We start from the raw sequence: 23,419 nt of genomic DNA, 5'->3' as shown, positions 1-23,419 counted from the left end.
TAGTTATATTTTGCTGGCTTGTTTATCTTATTGATTAGGTTCCACTTACAGGTAAGACCATAGAGTATTTGTCTTTCATCACCTGGATTATTTCACTTAGTATAATGCTCTCCAGCTCCATCCATGCTGTTGCAAAGGGTAGGAGTTCTTTTTTTATTTCTGCTGTGTAGTATTCCATTGTATAAATGTACCAAAGTTTTTTGATCCACTCATTTACTGACAGGCCCTTGGCTATTATAAATTGTGCTGCTATGAACATTTGTGTGCATAGGTTCTTTTGAACTGGTATTTCAGGATCCTTAGGGTATATTCCCAGCAGTGGAATTGCTGGGTCAAAAGGCAGTTCCATGTTTAGTTTTTTGAAGAAATTCCATACTGATTTCCACAGTGGCTGTACCAGTCTGCATTCTCACCAACAGTGCAGCAGGGTTCCCTTTTCTGCGCATCATCTCCAATACTTGTTGTTTGTTAATTTGTTCATGATGGCCATTCTGACCTGTGTGAAGTGGTATCTCATTGTGGTTTTAATTTGAATCTCTTTGATGGCTAGTGATGCTGAACATAAGATTTATGTATTGTGAATCTCTGGAATGGTAAATATAGGTATCATATTTTCTAAAATTTTTGGTCAGGGAGCACTATTTTCTTTTTAGATAACATAATATGGATAGCAGAAAATTGTTTTGTGGTTGATAAAGTTTTTCACCAGGCCAAAATATAGAGAAATAGTTTGGAGGTTTTCTGAACTTTGCTGAGATTGTCCAAGGTTAATTAGGACAGTGGTTCCCAATTTGTAGTATTAAAACTTGATTAGTTTGTAGAAAAGATGACAAGGATGAGAAGAAAGAAAACAAAATATAGAGTAGGTGGGGATTTTTCAGGTAGGACTTAAGTCTAAGGGCAGAAGGTAAAATCAAATACCAGGCAAGTAACGTAGGATGTTTGTTAGACGAGGGTATCTTGTCATCAGACTGGAGTGTAAAATCCACTTAAAAGCTTTGAAATAAGTTTTTAAAGCATTCTGCCAAACAAAGCAAATCTTTGGGTGTTATTTAGTCTGGTCTAAAGGCTGAACTTCATGATAGCAGCTACCTAACTCAGCTTCATAGAGAGGTACTCTTTTCATTTTTGGAAAAAAATTGAGTAACTTAGGTTAATAAATCTCTTCCTTTTTTGTTTTTTTAAGAATATATTTTATTGATTATGCTATTACAATTGTTCCATTTCCCCCACCCCCTTTATTTCCCTCTGCCCTGCTCCCTCCCACCTGCATTTCCCCCTCCTTAGTTCATGTCCATGAGTTGTACATATAAGTTCTTTGGCACCTCCATTTTCTATAGTATTCTTAATCTTCCCCTGTCTATTTTGTATCTACCATTAGTGTTTCTTATTCCCTGTACCTTTCTCCCCATTTCTGCCCCCACCCTGCTGATAACCCTTCATGTGATCTTCATTTCTGTGATTCTGTTCCTGTTCTAGTTGTTTGCTTAGTTTGTTTTGTTTTTGTTTTTTTAAATACAGTTGTTGAGAGTTGTGAGTTTGTTGTCATTTCATGGTTTATAGTTTTGATCTTGTTTTTCTTATATAAGTCCCTTTAATACTTCATATAATAAGGACTTGGTGATGATGAACTTCTTTAATTTGACCTTATCTGGGAAGCACTTTATCTGTCCTTCCATTCTAAATGGTAGCTTTGCTGGATAGAGTAATCTCAGATGTAGGTCCTTGCCCTTCATGACTTGGAATACTTCTTTCCAGCCCCTTCTTGCCTGTTAGGTTTCTTTTGAGAAATCAGCTGATAGTCTTATGGGAACTCCTTTATAGATAACTGTCTCTTTTTCTCTTGATGCTTTTAAGATCCTGTCCTTATCTTTAATCTTGGGTAATGTCATTATGATGTGCCTTGGTGTCCAACTTCCTTGGGTCCAACTTCTTTGGGACTCTCTGGGTTTCCTGGACTTCATGGAAGTCTATTTCCTTTGCCTGATTGGGGAAGTTGTCCTTCATTATGTTTTCAAATAAGTTTTCAATTTCTTGGTCTTCCTCTTCTCCTTCTGGCACCCTTGTGATTCAGATGTTGTAATATTTAAAGTTCTCCCAGTGGTTCTTAAGCATCTCCTCATTTTTTTTGAATTCTCATTTCTTTATTCTATTCTGGTTGAATATTTGTTTTTTCCTTCTGGTCCATACTGTTGATTTGAGTTCCAGTTTCCTTCCCATCACTGTTGGATCCTTGTACATTTCATTTCACTTTGCATATCCTTCATTTTTTTCCTCTATTTTGTGACAATACTCAACCATTTATTCAGTCATTCGTTCATTTATTTATTTATTGAGAGGGGAAGGGAGGGAGAAAGAGAGGGAGAGAAACATCAATGTGTGGTTGCCCCTCACACGTTCCCTACTGGGGACCCGGCCCACAACCAGGCATGTGTCCTGACTGGGAATGGAACCCGTGACCATTTGGTTCACAGGCCAGCGCTCAGTCCACTGATCCACACCAGCCAGGGCTCAACCATTTCTGTGAGCATCCTGATTACCAGTGTTTTGAACTGTGCATCTGATGGGTTGGCTATCTCTTCATTGCTTAGTTCTGTTTTTAGAGCTTTGATCTGTTCTTTCATTAGGGTCATATTTTTTGTCTCTGCCCAGCTGTTATATGGTAAGGGGTGGAGCCTTAGGAATTCCCCAGGAATGGGACATACCACTTGGCTGCATTGTGGTGCTGTATGTGGGAGAGGGGTCTGAGAGGGAATAATGCCGCTTGCTTAGATCTAGGCCAGCTTTCACTCACTTGCCCTACTACCCATAAACAAATTGGGCCCTTCTGGTGCCGATTCCAGGTGGATGGGTTTGCGTATGTTCTAGGACCATATGGGTCTCTCCAACGAACTGTCCTGTGAGGCTGAGAGTTTCTCCTGCCATCACAACCCCCATAAGTTTTCACAGCCAGAGGTTTGAGGCTTTATTTCCCCATGCTGGAACCCTGAGTTGCACAGTCCATCTCATTCCCCAGTTGTTCTTCCGGTTATCCATATGGAAATATAGGACCACTGGTCTGCCAGCTGCCACCTTGCTTTGGATCCTCTCTGCCCCTGCTATCCATCTCTGCCCCTCCTACTAGTCTGAATGAATGTTTTTTTCAACTTCTTGGTTGTTGGACTTCCATACAGTTAAATTTTCTGGAAGTTCTGGTTATTTTTTGTTTCTAAATTTGTTGTCCTTGTTGGAAGACAGCTATGCTAATCAGTATACCACCAACACTGTCGCTGTTGTCCTTCTTTTGGTTGTGGGAGGAGACAAAATGTATGTATCTATGCCTCCATCTTGGTCAGAAGTTAACTTCTTCTTCCTTAGGGCCATAGTCCTTCCTAGTTAATGCTGTTCAGTTCTTTTTTTTTTTTTTGGTGAGCATTTCAGGCTTTCAGGCTGTTCTTATGTTGATTATAGTAGTTTGCTTTTCTTAAAAGTATGATTATCATCTTTTGTCTATTTATGCTCTACCATGAGTTGAGCAAAAATAATACAACTTATGTAGTAACCAGACATAGTTAGGTACAATAAACATTTAAGTTATATCAGAACCTGTTATGTAGGGTCTGAATCAAGTAACCAAATAATACATAGCTCAATTGATTGTTCTTAAGACTTCAAAGGTACATCTAGAACACAGCAAACTTAAACAATTTTTTCTTGTAAATGTAGCAATAATACTCTCTTATAATGGTAGTATATACTTATTGTAAAACCGTGTAAATCTCTGTATGATATTCATATGGATTGTCCATTATTTGACAATTCCCTTTTTATACCTGTAGATTATTTTCAATGCTTTTATAAGTAACTTTTCAATGAACAATGTGATATATCTCTTTTTGTCCATTGCTTTCTAATAATTACCTATAAGTGGAATTGGTGATTCAAACTTACAAACATTTGTACAGCTCATAATGCATATGGTTAAATTACATATTAAAAAGTGAATTGTCCTGGCTGGTGTGGATTGAGCATTGGTCTGCAAACTGAAAGGCCATTGGTCTGATTCCTGATCAGGGAACACGCCTGGGTTGCAGGCCAGGTCCCTGGTTGGGAACCTGTAGGTTGATGTGAGACAGAAACATCGATCTTTCTCTCCCTATCTCTCTCCCTTTCCCTCTCTTTAAAAACAAATGACTAAAATCTTTAACAAAAAAAGAAAGTGAATTAAAGTGATATCTGCTGGTATTCTCATTGACATTGTAGGGAACTCTTAAAGGGAGTGATCAAACTAGTATAAGAAATTAACAGATGATATTTAAGAATATTTTAACTGTTCTTGATTCTATAAATAGTTAAGTGAAGTTTTCTCAGAATTACTTCCAAAATTTATTGATTTTTTTCACCATTTTGCTCAAATCAATTCTTGGTAGGCACAGTCTTTATACTATATACATATGTATTTCCCTTTAATTTAATGTAGCAACTTTATTTCTTTCTACTTCTGGCTTCTGGTTCAGTTTTTGAGCTATAAAGGGAAAAAATATTGTACTTTCTACGTACAAAGGACTATTCTAGCTATAATAATCATTCTTGAAATATTTTTGCTACTCATGAAGTTTTGTCCAGAAGGCTTTGTAGAAACTGGTTTCTGTTGCTTTTATTCTTGGGGAGCTGGATTTAAAATCCAGCCAGAAATCTATCAACATTCTGCTGTATTTTTGGAGTAGCTAAAGAATTGCTTAGTATGGACTTTAGTGTTCATATAAAAACATGATTTCATTGAAAGATGAGCTAGTTTTAAAAACATACTTGAAGCAAAAATATAATTTAACTGTGTGACTCATCAGTTTCCTTGTTAAGTTGGTTTCTGCTGTCCGCAGGGTGACATATTGGCATGCTCCTAGGCTCAGCCGGCAGAATTTAGGATTATATTAATGACAGTGTGTATTACTCTAACTTGGAAAGCATAGTTACTATTCTAGGGGTTTTCAAGGAAGTGAAGTGTTTTCAAGGAAGAAAGTTATAGTAGGGTAACTAGCAAAATTGCTTATATTGTTAGAAAATAAAGCTATGGTCTTTAAGAGAAAATACCCTTTGTAGTTCTTTTGTTTTAGTGTTGCACTTATTAACTAGCTGGATATGATCTTTGAAACCACTTTAAAAAAAATGACCATTTAAGAACTTGGGAGTGGCTTTTCCTGTTCTTCAATGCCATTGTACTTCCTGCATGTAAATGGGCTTTTTATAAATTATTAGTAGTTAAGAACTATTAAGTTGTCTCTTTAAGTCACAATCCGCTCATATCCGGGTGCCTAAAATCAGTTTGAGAGGTGGAGTGCTGTCCTTTATAAAATTAGAATTTCTACTGTTCGATTAAAAAGAAAGCTAAAATGTCAAAATTAGTGCTCTTAATGTACCTCTTATTTTCTAAAATATTTATTTGGAATCTTGAGGTTTTTTTTAAGCCTTTCTTGGAATAGGAGAGGAATTTAAAAAATATAACAAGCTGATTGTTCAAGACAGAAATTTTTATAGCATGACACAAAGTCAACTCACAGCAACTTCCTATACTCTTATAGTTGCTTGATTGCATTCTTAATAACCAAGGAAAATAAATCATGTTCTGAAAAATTTTAGTTTTTTAGCTTTATTGATAAAAAATTATATTCAGTGTCCAGCAGTTGTAAGGTCTGCTTGAGTGTGGTTAGTAGGGTAATAATATGGGTGAAATAATTTATAGTTTTAATTTGCACATTTCACCTAAAATGTCATATGGTGTGCTTGAGTGTGATATTGTTACGTTATAGAATTACATGCTTATGATTTTGTAATAAAAAGTCCAACGCTTTATTTGTGTTGGACTCTGTGTATTTACATTGCACAAGGTGATTTTTATAGGTGAATAACATTATGACTTAATATATATTGTAAAGTAATTATCACAGTCACGTTAATTAACACTTTTAGGTTTTTTTGAAAAGATATTTTTAATTTTAATTGTTCAAATAGAGTTTTCTGCCTTTTACCCCCATCCTATCCCACCCCCCCAGCCCTCCTCACCTCCCTTCCATTTCCACCCCTTTAGTTTTTGTCCATGTGTCCTTTATACTTGTTCCTGCAAACCCTTCCCCTTTTCCCCTGAAATCCCCTCCCCTCTGGTCACTATTAATTTTAGTTTTAATTTTAATGTTATTCTTTGAAAAATAGTGAATGTTGACTATTATGTAATGATTTAGTCGACTATGTTTATTTAGAAGAGACTTTTAAAAAAGTGGAACTACATTGTAAAATGTTTTTTGTACTGTCTCACTTGTTTTCTATTTAATATCTAAATCTAATATTTTCATACATGTGCTTTCTTTATGTATTTACATTTATATATCTCTATAGTTATATGTATGTGTTTTGTTGAACCATTGAATGTAAGATGTAGAAATCTTCATCACTAAATATTTTAGCATAGATTTTCTAAGAATAAGTGATACTTTTATCATACCTAAAATTTATAATTTTCTAATGTCATCTAATATTCATATATTTATTTGAATCTCTACTTTTCTTGAGAAGGGTCTTTTGCATGGGTCAGACTTTCTTGTTTAAAAAAATAACTCATTTAAAAAATATAAAAGCAGTATCTTTCCATTAAACAAAAATCTTCAGAAATGAAGAAAAAATATAAAGAAAAAACACAACACATAATCTGGAGATAGATTCTTATATTGTATATTAGGCTTGGATTTTATATATAAAATTATATCCACCCTTTTCTGTTATTCTAGGTTTTAAAAGTTAGTTGTGGTTATTATTATCAATAATAAATAGTTGATGTTATGAAACTACTATACTTCTTTTAAATATTTTCTTATTGTTGTATGTTTAGATCAATTTCAGTCCTTATAGATATTATCATGATAAACATTGTCCCACAATGAGAGTGACTTTTCTAGCTAATACTTTTTCCTCTAACCAAAGTCAACTCAAGATTTATGCACTGAGTTTAGGTGCTATGTTTCTTCAGTTACTTTTATAATAGAAGATTTTTTTTCCTGATTTTTAGAAAAGATTTTATTTATTTATTTTTAGAAAAAGGGGAAGTGGAGGAGAAAGAGAGAGAGGGAGAAACATCAATGTGAGAGAGAAATAGAAACATCAGTCAGTCGCCTTTCATACACACCCCAATGAGGGGCCGAACCCGCACCCCCGGCATGTGCCCTGCCAAGGAATCGAACTGGCAACCTTTCGCTTTGCAGGATGACACCCAACCAACTGAGTTACACTGGGCAGGGGATTTCCTGTTTGTTTTTAATGGCTAACTTTTTGAAGATACCAGGTCAGTTGTCTTGTAGAATGTTCCATGTTCCAAATTTACTTATGTGTTTGTGCATGGTGTTATTTCACTTGTCCCTTTATTTCTTGTGTTTCCTGTGAACCTTACCCCATGCCCCCAGCCACACACATAAGACTTTTTGTCACCATTACAAGTCTGAATTCTAAACAGAATCTTGGACTGGTGGTTCATCTCCATCAGCTTGTTCGACTCTAGCACCTGTCTCATCCCCAGTAGCTTTTTCAGAACTGCTACCTTCGACATAAAGCCCCATGAGTTTGCCCAATTCTGACTTGGGCTTCTTCAGCATTTCTACCTTTCTAACAATGACACGATGAAGCAGATAAGCAGACTGACAAGACTTTTCCATGTTTCTTCCAATGTTGTCTGGAATCAATCCACTGACCACTTCTTTCGAGTATTTTTTCAGTACCTCTTCCAGCATGATTTCTGTCGTCTTCTGATTTTGGCAGATCTGTTGGTGCTGAGTATTAGAAGTTTTCTAAATCTGAATGTTGTATTTTTTTGGTACAACCAACACAGAACAAACAAAGTAAATAACTATCAGTAGATAGTCTTGACACCAACATGAGCTTCAACTATAGTCTGTCACTGATGACAGTGGAGCACATTTTGTCATGGGTAAGTTCCATGCCGTGGAAGTTAGTCAGGGTGCTTTTCCCTCCTGAACATCCTTAGTAATTGGCTTGGATTTTCTAAGTGCAACTTCATCATTCTGGAGATCAGCAAAGTTCACTTCAGAAACAGAACTCTTGATGCCATTAGATACTATTTTGGTTCCTTGAGTTCTCATGACTAGTAGTATTTCCATGACCGGCAATACTGTGTTTTCCAGTATTTCTTATATTGAACTTAGTTGGTACTTTCATATCACACCAATCTTTCTTAGAAAAAGGATCAATGGCATGTGAGGGCAAAGTGGCTGCAACATCTGTCACCCCACTGATTACCAGGGTTGATTTGGCTGATCTGGCTGGCTCATCAGGTGTCCCCTTCCTCCCTCACCAGTCCATGTGCATCCCTCCTGAAGCTATGTGCTCAGTAAAAGACAATAACCTTCCCAACTAGAGGAGAGGACCGATCTTTGGTCACGGGTGTACGGGTAGCTGTGTTCTCCTGCTAGAACCACCAAACAAGATCTCAAGAAAATGGTTCAGCCACTTTCATCTTGGCTGCTCTCATGCTCCCTTTTGTAAAGTGCTTGTTTTTGCTGATAGCCATGGTGCTCCTCAGAGAGCCAAAGGGTGTGTTTCCTGTAAAATTGATAAGATTCAGGTTATGTGGCCAAAATATTTTATAGGTGATAGTGACTCATCTTTTGCAGATTTAACAGATTGAATTTCTAATTTAGAAAATAATCTCAAAGGATGATGTTTGAGTAGTTTCTTGTCTTTAAACCCTTTTTAAACATATAGTAATGTCCTCTGGTGAAGAGAAGATAATACTCAAAAATTTGCTTATATTTTCATCTTCCTTGTTCCGTCCTGTTAAATCCTGTTGAAATGCTTAATATCTGTGTTTTATTTTGTCCTGTAGGAGACACAGAGAGTTTGCATTCATTGTATGAAAGACACCGGTTTAAGGCCAAAGAAAATGTTTAAATTTTAGTGGTTAGAGGATTATTGCCACATAATGAAGTGTTTTTTGTGTTGGCTCTAATCTGAAGGCTTTTGTGAGAATATGCTTATTCTTTTTTTTAAACTTTATTTAGTTATTTTTCAAGTACAGTTTTTTGTCTATTTCTCCCATCCAAGCCCCCCCCACCCAGTGCTCCCCACCTCCCTCCCATTTCCTCCCCCCAGTCCTTGTTCCTGTGTCCTTCGTACTTGTTCCTCCAAATCCCTCCCCCTTAAATTCCCTTCCCTCCCCCCTCTGGTCACTGTCCCCTTCTTCTCTATTTCAGTGTCTTGGTTTTTATTCTGCTTGCTTGTTTGTTTTGTTGTTTAGCTTCCTGTTAAAGGTGAGATCATATGGTATTTGTCTTTCAACACGTGGCCTATTTCACTCAGCATAATGCTTTCCAGTTCCATCCATGTTGTTGCAAAGGGTAGTAGCTCCTTCTTTCTCTCTGCTGCATAGAATTCCATTGTGTATATGTACCACAATTTTTTGATCCATTCATTTACTGATGGGCACCTAGGCTGCTTCCAGCTCTTGGCTATTGTAAATTGTGCTGCTATGAACATTGCGGTGCATAGGTTCTTTGATATTGATGTTTTAGGATTCTTAGGATATAATCCTAGCAGTGGAATTGCTGGGTCAAAAGGCAGGTTGATTTTTATTTTTCTGAGAAAATATTCTAGAATTTCACATTATAGAACATGCTTATTCTGATGCTGGGGTGCAGATTAACTCAGGGAAGAGCTCTAGGAACCATAGTGTTCTCATAAGATGATGTATTGTAAACCCTTTGCTAGATCCTAGACCATCCTTCAGTATCCATAGAGATTGGAATTTCATGTTTGTACTCTCAATTTTAGGATTTTCAGAATTGGTCTGGTCTGCAGAAAACATGTGTTATGAAGTATCTTTAATATTAGGTTATTTATTTTTATCCATATTTTACTTTTCAAAAACTTACTGTTTACTTTTGATCATGGGACAGGTATATTTTTTAAAAATCATGAAGTTAACTTCTTTATGGCTAAACACTAAGTTGGTTGCATTTCTTGGTCCTTGACTGTGAAAATCTTATAGCTATGATTAAAGCAGAATTTGAAATTGATTATTAAACCAATTATAACAAGTTGGAGGATTCGTTTACTTTCTTAAAAAAATTACTTGTCAAGTGGAAATTCTTCAGTGGAAATGAACATCAGGTCCAAGTCACAACATTCTTCTTGGACAGAATTGAAGCTGGAAGGTGTTCGATGGGGAGTTGTTCTCATTCTAACTACATCATTAACAGAAGATAATTTCTACAATTAGCCGAACATAAGCCCTCAGTGTAGCATATTATACATTTTTATAAGAAATGCATTTCTTGTATATTTGGCAATATATTTAGTTCTCAGAGTACTGTAAGAACCAGTAAATAGCCATTCAGCTCTACAGATACAACTTTCATAGGAAAAACAAAATATTTCTCAAGGACTTATAGAACTAAATTCAATAAAAATTAACAGGGTAAGGCATGCAGCCTTTTTCTTTGATGAAACTGCCGAATATTTCTTATTTTAATATACTATCACAACATATGAGAAAAATGAATCCTGGACAGAGGGTATAATCATTGTACATTTACTGTGTCATGTCTGACTAGTAGATTATTCAAGGTTTGAAGTTACACAGATCAGGTTCTGTTATTGTGTTGCAGAGAGGTAGCCTGAACTGATGTGCTAATTCAACTCAAGTTCATTGAAATAATAACACATATGGAAGTTCTAGAAATGAGAAGTAATATTCACATACAAGACATGTTGTAACATAATAATATTAAAATGTGCTAATTGGGCCAGAAAACTCTAAATATTAGACTATAGAACAGAACTAGATTCATAGAAATGATGTATAATTTAAGTTACCTGAAAGACTCTCAAGGTACTTACTACTGAGTGAAATTTCTCTGTAATCTATGTGTTAATATTTTATTATCTTTTTAGAAAGATTTATTTACTTTTAGATAGAGGGGAGGTGGGGAAAGAGAGGGAGAGAACATTGGTTGGTTGCCCCTTCTATGTGCCCCAACCAGGGACCCAGCCGCGACCTGAGCATGGGCCCCGATCCGGAATTGAGCTGGCGACCTATCACTCTGCAGTACAATGCCTATTCAACTGAGCTACACTGTTAATATTTTCAACAAAAAGACTCTTATTTGTTGTTTCCAGTGAATGAAAACACATGTTTTCTTGGGATGATATTCTATTCACTTTTAGAGGAGAAATTAAAAAAAATTCAGTTTCAAAACCGAAGAAATCAGTAAGACTGCCCTCCACCCCTTGCCCCACCTCACTCCTGCCTGTCGTTCAGTCAGGTAATTACTTGAAGCAACTGCCTATAGTCTTGGGCTTTTCAGAAAAGCTCTATATTAGTATGAGTGTGTGGATAATGACAGGGGTTTCCTGTCTGTTTGATGAAATACGTTAGTCATGGAGAAAACAAAGGTCCTAATACCACTGAAGTTCTCTATCATCTCATTCAGAAGCATGGATGGTGGGGTACCAAGGAGAAGGCTAATGGGAGACATGTAGTGCTACACTAATAATACTATTTTGCCTGTAACGAAGTTAGGTAGTGTTTCTGCTGTGTGATGTGCAGGCTGAACCATGCATGCAGTATTTTTTTTAGTCTTAAAAGAAATATTGACAAATTGAAGAAGTTCTAGAGGACAGCAATAAAGATGAAGAGCAGAGCATCTAAAATTTATCTTGGAGTGCTAATAGGAGCAGAAAATGGCAATATTTAGCTTGAAAAAGACAAGAGCTAGAGATTGTGGTGGTGTTGTGAAAGGAGAGCAGATGGTGGTCTTCCGGTGTGTGGACCACCAGGCAGGGACCACTTCTACATAGCACTGAAGGGCGGAACTTGGATCCAGACAAGATTATTTAAAAACGTCTCCTTTTTCATGTGGTAGCTCTTCATCAGTGGCAGAATTCAAGCATTACAGGACAAATAGTTAAGTGCCTGCTATATGTCAAGTACTGTGTTAGGCATACGAATCTTTATCCTTGAGCGCTTATTATCCAGTAAGAGGAGACACGTGTAATAAGTGTAATTAAATGTTATCAGTTCTATGAGAGTAGTATATATGGAGAAGAGTGAGCTAGGGAAGACTTTATAGGAGATTATATTTTTAAATAATTTCTTTAATTTAAATTTTTTAAATGATTTTATTTATTTATTTTAGAGAGGGGAAGGGGGGGGAGAAAGAGAGGGAGAGAAACATCAATGTGTGGTTGCCTCTCAGGTGCCCCCTACTGGGGACCTGCCCCACAACCCAGGCCTGTGGCCTTACAGGGAATGGAGCTGGTGACCCTTTGGTTTGCAGGCCAGCACTCAATCCACTGAGCCGCACTGGCCAGGGCAAGACTGTCTTTAACACTGAACGATGCGTAGGTGTTTGACCAGTGGAGAAAGGTGGAGAGGAAGGAAAACCACTGGCGTGGCTTCCTGTCAATGACTTTTGGAAAGTCTCTTGCCACTTTGCATTAGGGTGGTGATTACATAACCCTGCGGGCCTGTTATAATTCTACTGTGTCACCTAGTGATTGCCATCTGAAAATCTTTACAGAGAGAAACTTGACATTGTATTCTATTCTTAATTTTGCCTGGGGTTAAATGGAAATTGTAATTTCTATTAATATTTCTTGTGTAAATAGCCAAAGAAACGGAATCATGAAAATTCTTTGGGAAAATGGCTGTTGGCATTAAAGAGCACTTGCTTCCAAGTGAAGACAGATTTCCTCTCCAGTCCTTTCTCTCCCTCAGGCGCCTCTGCACATTCTGTAGTTGACTACATTCAGTGTGTGGCGAGATGCTACAAAAAGAGACACTCACATCTCTGTCTTGCTTTGTGCTCTAGACACACTCATCAAAATCCCTAGGCCATGGTTGGTCACCTCTGAGTAACCCTTCTGAAACCACTGGGGAAAAGTGGCTTGAGACAAACTCTTTGTGACAGACGGCCATCAGTTCAAAGCCTATGCGGTGTCAGAGTTGAAGGGAACTATAATGGGCTATGAGAAGAGGCTCCCTTTTGTCCTGCAAAAGGACAGATGGTTTTCTCCACTTGAGATCATGCACGACACACAATAGATTCAGGACTTGCTTCCCTACTGTGCTACATGCGCACCTTCTTCATATGGGAACATACACTTTTTATACACCCAGTGGGGGGGCACATCTATTCTCCCTACTGTTCTTTTCAGCCGTTTCCTTGGTAAGCTAGGGCTTCCCTTTTGTAGAGTGACAAAAAGGGGACTTAGTAAAACACTGGCTTCATAAAGAGGGCCATTGTGTATACAGGTATCTTTTGTGTAAAAACTAATTTTGTATTTTAAACGCAAAGAAGCTCAGCAAGTAATAACTCTGGGCCTCAATTATTTGTGATAACACATAATCAGTGGTTTTTACTGTGCTAACATACTGAAAATTTTCAGAGACAAAATGAGTCACCTGTGTATTCTATAAGATACACAGTATAATGTTCCCACACGATTTGTATGTTCTGCACTAAGCTACTTGAGTATCTATTATACTGATTTTATTTGCTGAATTTAGTAATTATTTTCCAGTTATATACAGAATATGATTTTTCCATTAATATTTTCAAAGTCTTAAGGCTTGTTTTTAAATTTTAAATAGACATTAACATTAAAAATTTTTATTTCTCTGAATTCTTGAACTATTTGTTTTAACCAAAATTAAGTGGTGAAGTAACTTTTAGCATTTTAAGTGATCGCCTCTTTCTTCTAGGATATTTTGGTGGATTTGCCATACATTCAGCCATGTTAATATGAAATATTAAGTAAAAGGTTTTTATTATGTATTTATTATATTGAAGACAATAATATGCTTTTCATTGACAACTAATCTGTGGAATGATTTCTCCCTCTTTAAAACAGTCTAAAGGTAAAAAGAAGAGCTGTTAATTTATTAGAATCTTATTGAATTGTTAGAATCTTATTAAATTTCTTTTTCTCTCTTTTTGTTATATCCAAAATTGTAAATTTCAAATGAAAGTAATCTGTGCATATCAAGTTAGGGTATTTTTAAAAAAGATTTTATTTATTTATCTTTAGAGGGGAAGGGAAGGAGAGAAATATCAATGTATGGTTGCCTCTCGTGTGTCCCCTGCTGGGAACTGGCCTGCAACCCGGGCATGTGCCCTGACTGGGAATCAAACCACGATACTCTGGTTCACAGGCCCACACTCAATCCACTGAGCTACACCAGCCAGGGCCAAGTTAGGGTATTTTTTTAAAATAATAAATCAGAAAATTAGATTTTGAATTGGGTTTTGATTATCAAAATTTTAAAAATAAAGAATAATTAGAACACTTGATCGACAGGCAAGTAAAAGATGCTTTGAAAACTTTGGGACTGTGCAATGCACGTGCAAAGCCCCATGACAGGGTATGTTCCCAGTGAGTTCCCAGCGGATGTTTTGGATGCTCACAGAGAGTCAGTTGTGTCTGGCTGCTCCTGCTCTGGGTCTAGAGAGAAGAGGATGCGCGCCTGGCTCAGGTAATCTGCCTTTTGCCACATAAAGAAGAAATGCCCTTACTTTATTGTTACATTTTTTATTATAGTTTATAATTGATCTTACATTAATTATGTCATTTGCTTTCTATAGCAACCTGGACAGAAGGTATGACAGGCTTTATCATCACAGTTTGCGTATAGAAAACCCTGAGACCCGGAGGCCATAACACTCTCCCAAGATGGAGGTGTTGGCCTTTATTTTTTTTAACTATTTGGGTGGGTCTTTGGCTGATGCACAGAGTGATTATTTCCTTAAAATAGAATCACTGCAACTAATCGGGGTCATTTATGGTCCCTTATAAATTTTTGAGGTGTTTGTTCTATGTCTGTGAAATATGCCATTGGTACTTTAATAGGGATTGCGTTGAATCTGTAAATTGCTTTGGGTAGTATGGACATTTTGATGATGCTAATTCTTCCGATCCATGAACACGGTATATGTCTCCATTTGTTTGTGTCTTCCTTAATTTCTTTCTTTAGAACCTAATCAACAAAATGAACAAGCAGGCAAAAATATAACTAAACACACTGAAACCGAGAACAGGCTGACAGTGACCAGAGGGGAGAGGGGAGGAGATAATGAAGGGAAAGGGTGAAGGGTTTGCAGGAATAATTATAAAGGACACATGGACAAAAGCGAGGGATGGGGGTGGAAACAGAGGAAGGAGGTGGGGAGGGCTGGGATGGTGGGTGGGGTGGGGGGAAAAGGCAGAAAACTACTTGAACAACAATTAGAAAATGTTAAAAATAAAAAGAATTGCTGATACACTGAGAAAGATGGGCTTTAGAACTTTTGATAATACTGGAAGCTGTTGGGGCAATCAATTGCTTTTAATCAACTAATTATATCTGTTCAGAAGTAACAATCATATGAAAACATCATTTTTGAAAACTTGGCATTTTACTGTCTTTTGGAAAGCAATAAATGGAAGGCTCATATTGATTTTCTGTGTATTAGCGATTATTCGGTGGCCTGACTTGCTGATGTAGTTGGGTGTCAGTTTGGCTTTTTCAGAGGACTACATAGCTCAGGTTCTCTGGGTGGTGCCTAGCTAATTTGAGCTAAATTAAAACTTTAATTAGCATCTAGTTTAATAAAAATGGGGTTTATTTCTTATATAATGAGTTCATTTTTAATTAAAAAATCTCATTACCTTTAATTGAAAGACTTTTGCTTAGTAAATCAGACAATTGCTATAATCTTGGTTTCTGTATAAATTGAGAATCTGGTAAGCATGAGGTATTTTAGTGGGCTGATAGGTATTGGGGTGGGGGTTACAGAGGAAGTAATCCTGCATGTGGCATCTGGTTTCTCTTCATCCTCTTTTTCGTAGTTCAGATAGCCTCTTTCTCCTCTCCTGCTTCCAATCCCACAGTTGGGTATATATTGGGATATTTCTAAAATGCAAATTGAAACAATCCTATCACATGCTAATTTATTCACCTGCTGTGTGCCAGGCATTGGTATAGGTAGTGAGGATACAACAGTGAGTAAGATAAACATATGAGCCCTGACCGATGTTGCTCAGTTGGGTGTGTATTGACCTGCAAACCCAAAAGTTGCCGGTTTAATTCCCAGTCAGGACACATGCCTGGGTTGTGGGTTTGGTTCCCTGGTTCGGGTGTGTACAGGAGGAAACTGATCAATGTTTTTCTTTCTTTCTGTCTCCCTTCCCTTCTCTCTAAAGATAAACAAATAAAAATCTTAGGAACAAAACAGTTGTATAAGTAGGGCAGTTTTAAAAGCCACTGGGGTAATGGTAACAGTCTATGTCTGATAGAGATTTCGGTTAGATAGGTACATGCATGTGTTAAAACTAGAGTTCAGTATTTATAGTTTTTTCCTTTTGATGTAAAATTTACATATCATGACATAGACAAGTCTTCAATGTGTTTGCTGAGTTTTGGCAAATGCATGATCATCACAACTCAGCTTCCCTACACTGTCAGTAACAAACCTTGTCTGCTGCTTCTCTGAGAACATAGAAGCCAGTAGACAGGCCCCTTCCCTCAGCTGACCAATGTATCTGCAGTTCTGTCTATTCTTTTGTCTTTCCTTTTGTTATTGTAGACAATAGATCTTTACTCCCATTTGAGGCCAATATCTGTCCCTATTTTTTTTTAAAAATATTTTTCAATTGCAGTTGAAATATAATACTATATTAGTTTAGGTGTATGGCATAGTGGTCAGACATTTATGTAACTTGCAAAGTGGTCATCCCAATAAGTTTAGTACCCATTCGAGCCCATGCATAGTTAATAAAATATTATTGACTATATTTCCTATGCTGTACTTTATATCCCTGTGACTATTTTTATAATCACCAATTTGTACTTCTTAATTCTTTCACTTTTTTTACTCATCTTTCTACCACCTCCAATCTGGCAACCATCAATTTGTTCTCTGTATCTATGAGTTTGTTTCTGTTTTGTTTGTTTATTTATAAAATGCAAACGTTATATGATGCTTAAATGCCTGCACCATTCCCATTGCTTCGGCGATGGAACCCACTTGACACTCTCCACTCTTGTTCTCTGATCAGCAAATGCCTAACCATCCTTCCAGATGTGATTAAATGGTTAGAAGTTCTATGAGGACTTGATAACTCACTCATAGTAACACCTCTTTGCATCGCGATTATTTATTTCTGGACCTGCCTATCCTGCACAGTGCTTCCCTTGTAGTACATACTCAAAAGGCATTTGATGGAAAACCTCTGCTTTTGTTTTTTTCTTAAAAAAAATCCTTACCTGAAGATATGTTTATTGATGTTTGAGAGAGAGGAAGGGAGAGAGAGAGAGATAAAGAGAAAGGGAGAAAGAAACATTGATGTGAGAGAGAAACATGGATTGATTGCATCCCTAATGCTCCCTGACCAGGGATCAAACCTGCAACCCATGTATGTGTGCTTACCAGGGATCGAACTCGCAACTTCTATGGTGTATGGAGCAATGCTCCAGCCAGCTGAGCCAATTAGCCAGGGCAGAAAACTTCTGCTTTCAAAGAACTGTATGAAGAGTTAAGAAACAAACACAAACATCAATGAATCCATATTACAAAGAAGATTATTTGGTTAATTCCAGATAGTAACCTCTATTTCTACTTTCTTTAAAAAAATGGAATTGGATGACATAATTTCCAAATATATTCTTGCTTTAAGATGTGGCTATGTAAGAGCAGTAATAATTTAGTTTATTTTAATAACAGCATGTAGAAAGTGCTAGTACCCATCTGACGCCATAGATAGTTAATAAAATATTATCGATTATATTCTCTATGTTGTACTTTACATCCCAGTGCCTATTGTTATAATTGCCAATTTGGACTTCTTAATCCTTTCACTTTTTGCTCACTGTTGCACACATTGACGACAACCTTCATCCCCTCCATAATTTTTTTTTCTTTTTTTTTTTTAATTTTATTTAGTTATTTTTTTCAAGTACAGTTTTTTGTCTATTTTTCCCATCCCAGCCTCCCCTGCCCCTTGCTCCCCACCTCCCTCTCATTTCCTCCCCCCCTTAGTTCTCGTCCCTGTGTCCTTCCTATTTGTTCCTCCAAATCCCTCCCCCTTTTTCCCCTTAACTTCCCTTCCTTCTCCCCTCTGGTCACTATCCCCTTGTTCTCTATTTCAGTGTCTTTGTTTTTTGGGTTTTTTTTTTCTGCTTACTTGTTTGTTTTGTTGTTTAGCTTCCTGTTAAAGGTGAGATCATATGGTACTGGTACAACCATTATGGAAAACAGTATGGATTTTTCTCAGAAAAATAAAAATCGACCTGCCTTTTGACCCAGCAATTCCACTGCTAGGATTATATCCTAAGAATCCTAAAACATCAATATCAAAGAACCTATGCACCACAATGTTCATAGCAGCACAATTTACAATAGCCAAGAGTTGGAAGCAACCTAGGTGCCCATCAGTAAATGAATGGATCCAAAAATTGTGGTACATATACACAATGGAATTCTATGCTGCAGAGAGAAAGAAGGAGCTACTACCCTTTGCAACAACATGGATGGAACTGGAAAGCATTATGCTGAGTGAAATAGGCCAGGTGCTGAAAGACAAATACCCTCCATAATTTTACTGTGATGTAGCTGAAAGAGACTCCTTGATATTTAACTTTTCAAGATATTTAACTTTACAAAAATATACTGCATGCCAAGTTGAGAATTTCCCAAAAAAAGCATTTACAATGAAAACACTGATTGAATTTTGAGAGGATCTGGGATTTTTGCCCCCTGCTAATTCTTTAAAAAAGTTTAGTATGAATGCTGTAAAAGGTGTATACTTTCTCCCCAGGTTCTTAACCCCATCTTAAAATTTTAAGTAAAAAGTAACTCATTAGTATGAAAAATAACCATGGTGTCCAGGGTTGAAGGTTTTTTATATAAAGAACTCCCTTGAAAGGTGCTGGTCAGATTTCTCTTCTCCATAGTTCATAACTTGTAACTGGTACTCAATAATATTTAATATAATGGATTACAGAGGCTTTGAAAATTTAGGCCTCTGAAGACCATATCCAAGATGGTAGATGGGATTTTCACATTACTGTGAAGACAAGGTAGAAGTTGACATAGTTGGTCTCCTGGGGGTGCTTCATCACAGAAATGAAAGAGCTATGTTCACCTAATTTATTTTAGCAAGGGAAATACTATTCTCCTTAATGCCACTTATTTGAAGCCAAAGAGAGGTCAGAAAAAAAAGATATTTTCAACTAGGTAAAGTTGAATTTAGTACACTGTAAAATTTTGCATTTTCTCTACCAACGTGCTTGAATAGTCCACATTATATTATTTGCCTTTATTAAATTTAGATTTTATCTTTGCTTTCTTGTGTTCTTAGGAATTTTGTATCGAAGTGTTTTTGAGTAAAAATAATAATACAAAAGAAAAAAAGCACTTCTTTTGAATCAATACAAAGTAGAATGTCGGTTATTTTCCATTTGTGCATCAGTGGTCCAGCCAGCAGGAGGTGCTCAGGCTCTGGAACCAGATAGAACTGGCTGTACTTCTGGTTCAGCTGTTACCAACTGTTTGGTCTTGGGCAAATGTCTTAAATCCTTCCATCCTGAGTTTCCTCATTTATAAAGCAGAACTATTAATGTCCATTAAGAATTAGAAATGAAGTATAGTAGGCATCTAACATAATCCTGGCACATAGGAGGCTGTTCAATAAATGGAATGTAATGATTGCTCTGGCTTAGTCTTAAAAATTATGGTTTGTAGGTTCACAGAAATAATTATATGCCATAGATTTTTTGGTGCCTAATGCAGGACCTGACACATGGCAGAGTCTCCATAAATACATACTGAGTAAATAAACTAGTGTAATTTTATACACTATACAAAGGGACTTGGTCACATATACAAAAGGACTTGGTCACATATACTGTTAGTGTCATGCACAGTAAATATGAGGCCTGTCTAGAATGTATCCAGCCATGTACTATGAAAAATAGAGACATTTATTGAAGAAGATACAAGACACAAGACACATTGTACACAGGACAATGGTACCTCAGTCCCCTTCAAAGTAGGGGGCACCTTGGGACCTCACACAGTTCTCCCAATCACCATCAGCTTCCCCATCATATTTTCTGAATCTTATTGATGGTCTGAAATCTCTTCCCTTTCAGAGGTGATTTTAGTTTTGGGAAAAGCCAGAAGTCCCAAGGCACCGAATCTAGGCTGTAGAGGGGATCGAATCACCTGGGCGATTTGATGTTTCACCAAAAAACTCTGCACCAGACATGGTGCAGGAGCAGGTGTGTTGTTGTGATAAAGCTACCAGTCATAGTTGCCCATAGCTGTGGCCTTCTGAATCACCTGGATAGTTTTCTGTGGAGGAATGTTCAAGCTTCATGCAAAATTTGATGCAGATTCAATGCTGTACTTGCTCAGTCATTTTGAATGCAACAGCCACACAGAACACATGCTCACTCAATGGCACCTACTGCCCCCACTGACTAGTACAGTGAAGTCGTCAGTGTTCATGCATGTGCATTACAGTCCACTCTCTTTGGCTGCCAAGTTACATTGATGTCATATAAACTGTTCTCATTATATTAATAATGGCTGGACTTTTTCCTGACATACCTCATATGAAATAGGGGTAGTTGAGTAAAGACTGAAGAGCGCAGAAATGGCCTAAAATCCCTGAACTGTCATTTAGCAGTGCTGGGTTACATCTTCCAGGGGTGGCTGCAGGGGAGGGACCTACCCCTCAAGGCCTTACATATTTGTAGAATGGGTGCAGGGGCGGCAGCTCTGAGGTAGCTGAAAGGAGGGGACAAAGAGGAGCCTGCTGGTTGAGGAGATGGTCTCCTTAGAAAGGGGGAGCCTTCGGGTCTCAGAGGCTGAGAAGTATTTCGTTCTGTTGAGCCAACTCGTACCACAGAGCCAGCATTTTGTTGAGCCTCGGGGGCATCTGGATTTGTCTGCCTGAGCAAATGACATAGTCTAATTTAGCAAACATACTTTATAGTTCATACATATTAGGTTGTCCTGATTGTCCTTGTAATCTTTCTGTTTCATAATCAAAAAGATTATGCACATCTTTAGCTCTAAATGTTTCATTTTTAGAATATTTTGTTATTTTTGAATAGGTTACACAGGTTCATTGTACAAGAATAGAAAAGATAAAAGAAGTCTTTTTTCCACCCATCCCCAAGCTGAACTGCTCATCTAGTCAGAAGAAATCACAGTAATGTTCTTTCCAGAGGTGGTCTGTATATGCGAATATGTATGTTCCACGTGCTTTATGAACTTGGGCAATGATCACCACTTTCAGACCTCATGACAATGGTGATTTACAGCATAAATACTTTTGTAATTATAATAATTTCTTGAAAAAAAAACAAGACAAAGATAAAAGGGAAATGCTCCAATAATTGCAGATATCATTTGGTTACCCAAATCTCTTCATGCATATGCTATTACTTGTGAAAATGATTGTGTTTTATCAAAGCAATGTTCTGTTTGTAATATATTGCAGATATTTACACCTTTTAAAAATAGAAGTAAGTTTCAATCAGTTTGATACATTACTTGCATTCAGATTTTTATGGTAAATTAAGTTTAGTATTTTAAAGTTTTAGATTTCCACTCTCCAAATATTCTCTCTCACGGTGTACATTTTTTTCACACTAGTGAAATAATTTAGTGAATGGAGTCATAAGTAAGAAAAGATAATATGGGCTAAATCCAAACCTCATGTAAAATCAGATTTGATTAAAGGTGTTTTAGGCTCCTTATACTGTGTTATCCATAAGGGAGATATGCAAAGTCATACTGACTAAAGAAAAAAAAGTGGAGTGAAATGGGAGGGAGGTGGGGAGCACTGGGGGGGGAGCTAGGATGGGAGTAAAAGACAGAAAACTGTACTTGAAGAATAATTAAATAAAATTTTTTTTAAAAAAGTGGAGTTAAAATTTCTTGTTTCATTGTTCTGCACAAAACTTACAACAGAATTTTGTTTAGTTTGATCAGGGACATTCTTTTAATTGGGTTATTTTCCAGTTTCTTTTATTTATTTTTTCTTTCTTAGTTCCCTGAGTGGGAAAGAACAGTTGAATAGGAAAAGAACATTTAATATTTTGAATGTAAAAATATTTTTGTTTACTGAGTTTGAAAAACTTTTATTCAAATAACAGGTAAATATGGGATTTTACCTTCTTATATTTTTCCAGTTATAAGAATGAGAATTTGTCAACAACTGTACTAAATGAATAGGGGTTTCTAAAAGAATATTTGGAAAGGATTCTCAAAGTAAATTGATAATTTTTAACAGCTCCCCCCCACCCCCGACTCAAAAGCTCTGTAGACTTTTCTCATCTGATTTTAAGGGCTGTATCTCAGCATTTGGGTTCATTAGCTTCTGTACCCTGTGATTTATGATGATCTCAGATTCAACTGATGCAGTTAATCTAATTAGGACATAGTGCAGAATAAGCTTGGAGTGCAATAGTGAAGACTCTGAGGACTCCCAAAAGGCTGACGGTACAGAAGTCATGGGCTGACTTTAAAACTATAATTGCTACTTGGTTTTTGTTTGAAAGAAACATGTAATTCAACAGTATAGAAAAAGACTTGTATCCACATTTTTTACGTCATTTTTCCCCCAAGGTTGGGAATAATCTTTACCCTCTCTTCCTACAATGAATACTTTTTTAGACGGTAGTAGTGTGTATAAACATAAGCTGAGAAGGTCATGCTGACTGAGCAGGAGGCAACCATTTATTTACAAAAGCCAGTGCTAGATTATTAGTACATTTTCCCTTGGCCTCCATATCTTGGTAAGTTTAATGCCAACAACATAAACAATATATAAAGGATATTTTGGGGTCAGTGGGGCCTTTTTAGGATACTGAAAGTTACACTGCTTAAGGCATAAGCTTGATCTTGCCATTCTTTCTTCAAACCATTCCATCGTGACCTGCAGATTTCTGAAGGTCACTCATCTTTACCTCATTATTTTTCAGAGAATAATTGAAGCTTGTCCATGTCCTCAGCCGTTCATCCATAGCCTTCCAAGCAAAAAAGAAAAAACAGTAGCTGACAGTCTCATTGCTGACTGCCCAGCATTGTTTTTAGTCTTTATCATGTATTATCTCAGTTAATCATTGTAATACCCTATTCTCACACTTTATAGGTAGGATAAATGAGCCCTAAAGAGGTTAAATAACTTTCACAGATCATGTAACTTTTAAAGTGGATGTTAGCTCTGTCTTATTCTAGAGTTTAAGCTCTTAGCTTGTGATTATTAAGCCTATTTTTCTGAAGAAGAGACTCTATTAAGTTTTTTTTTTAGCAAAGGAAATATTTGGAGTTAGTATTAGCAGGAAAGAATGTATAGGGAGTAGAAAACTACCCCAGAGACCAGAAGGACT

At 36.8% G+C, this 23,419-nt stretch overlaps 1 protein-coding gene and 1 pseudogene across 1 annotated transcript in view; one reads left to right on the top strand and one right to left on the bottom strand.

Moving 5' to 3' along the window:
• The window catches only part of COL25A1 (collagen type XXV alpha 1 chain), a 472,627-nt gene that overhangs the window by 18,973 nt on the left and 430,235 nt on the right, over nt 1-23,419 (top strand). The gene's annotated exons all lie outside the window — the stretch shown is intronic.
• Nucleotides 7,470-8,548, bottom strand: LOC119057237 (40S ribosomal protein S3a-like; annotated as a pseudogene).

This window comes from Artibeus jamaicensis, unplaced genomic scaffold, assembly GCF_021234435.1.
Source record: "Artibeus jamaicensis isolate MK-2021 breed Jamaican fruit bat unplaced genomic scaffold, CSHL_Jam_final scaffold_3222, whole genome shotgun sequence".
Lineage (NCBI taxonomy): Eukaryota > Metazoa > Chordata > Mammalia > Chiroptera > Phyllostomidae > Artibeus > Artibeus jamaicensis.
This window is presented reverse-complemented; position numbering and strand designations above follow the sequence as displayed.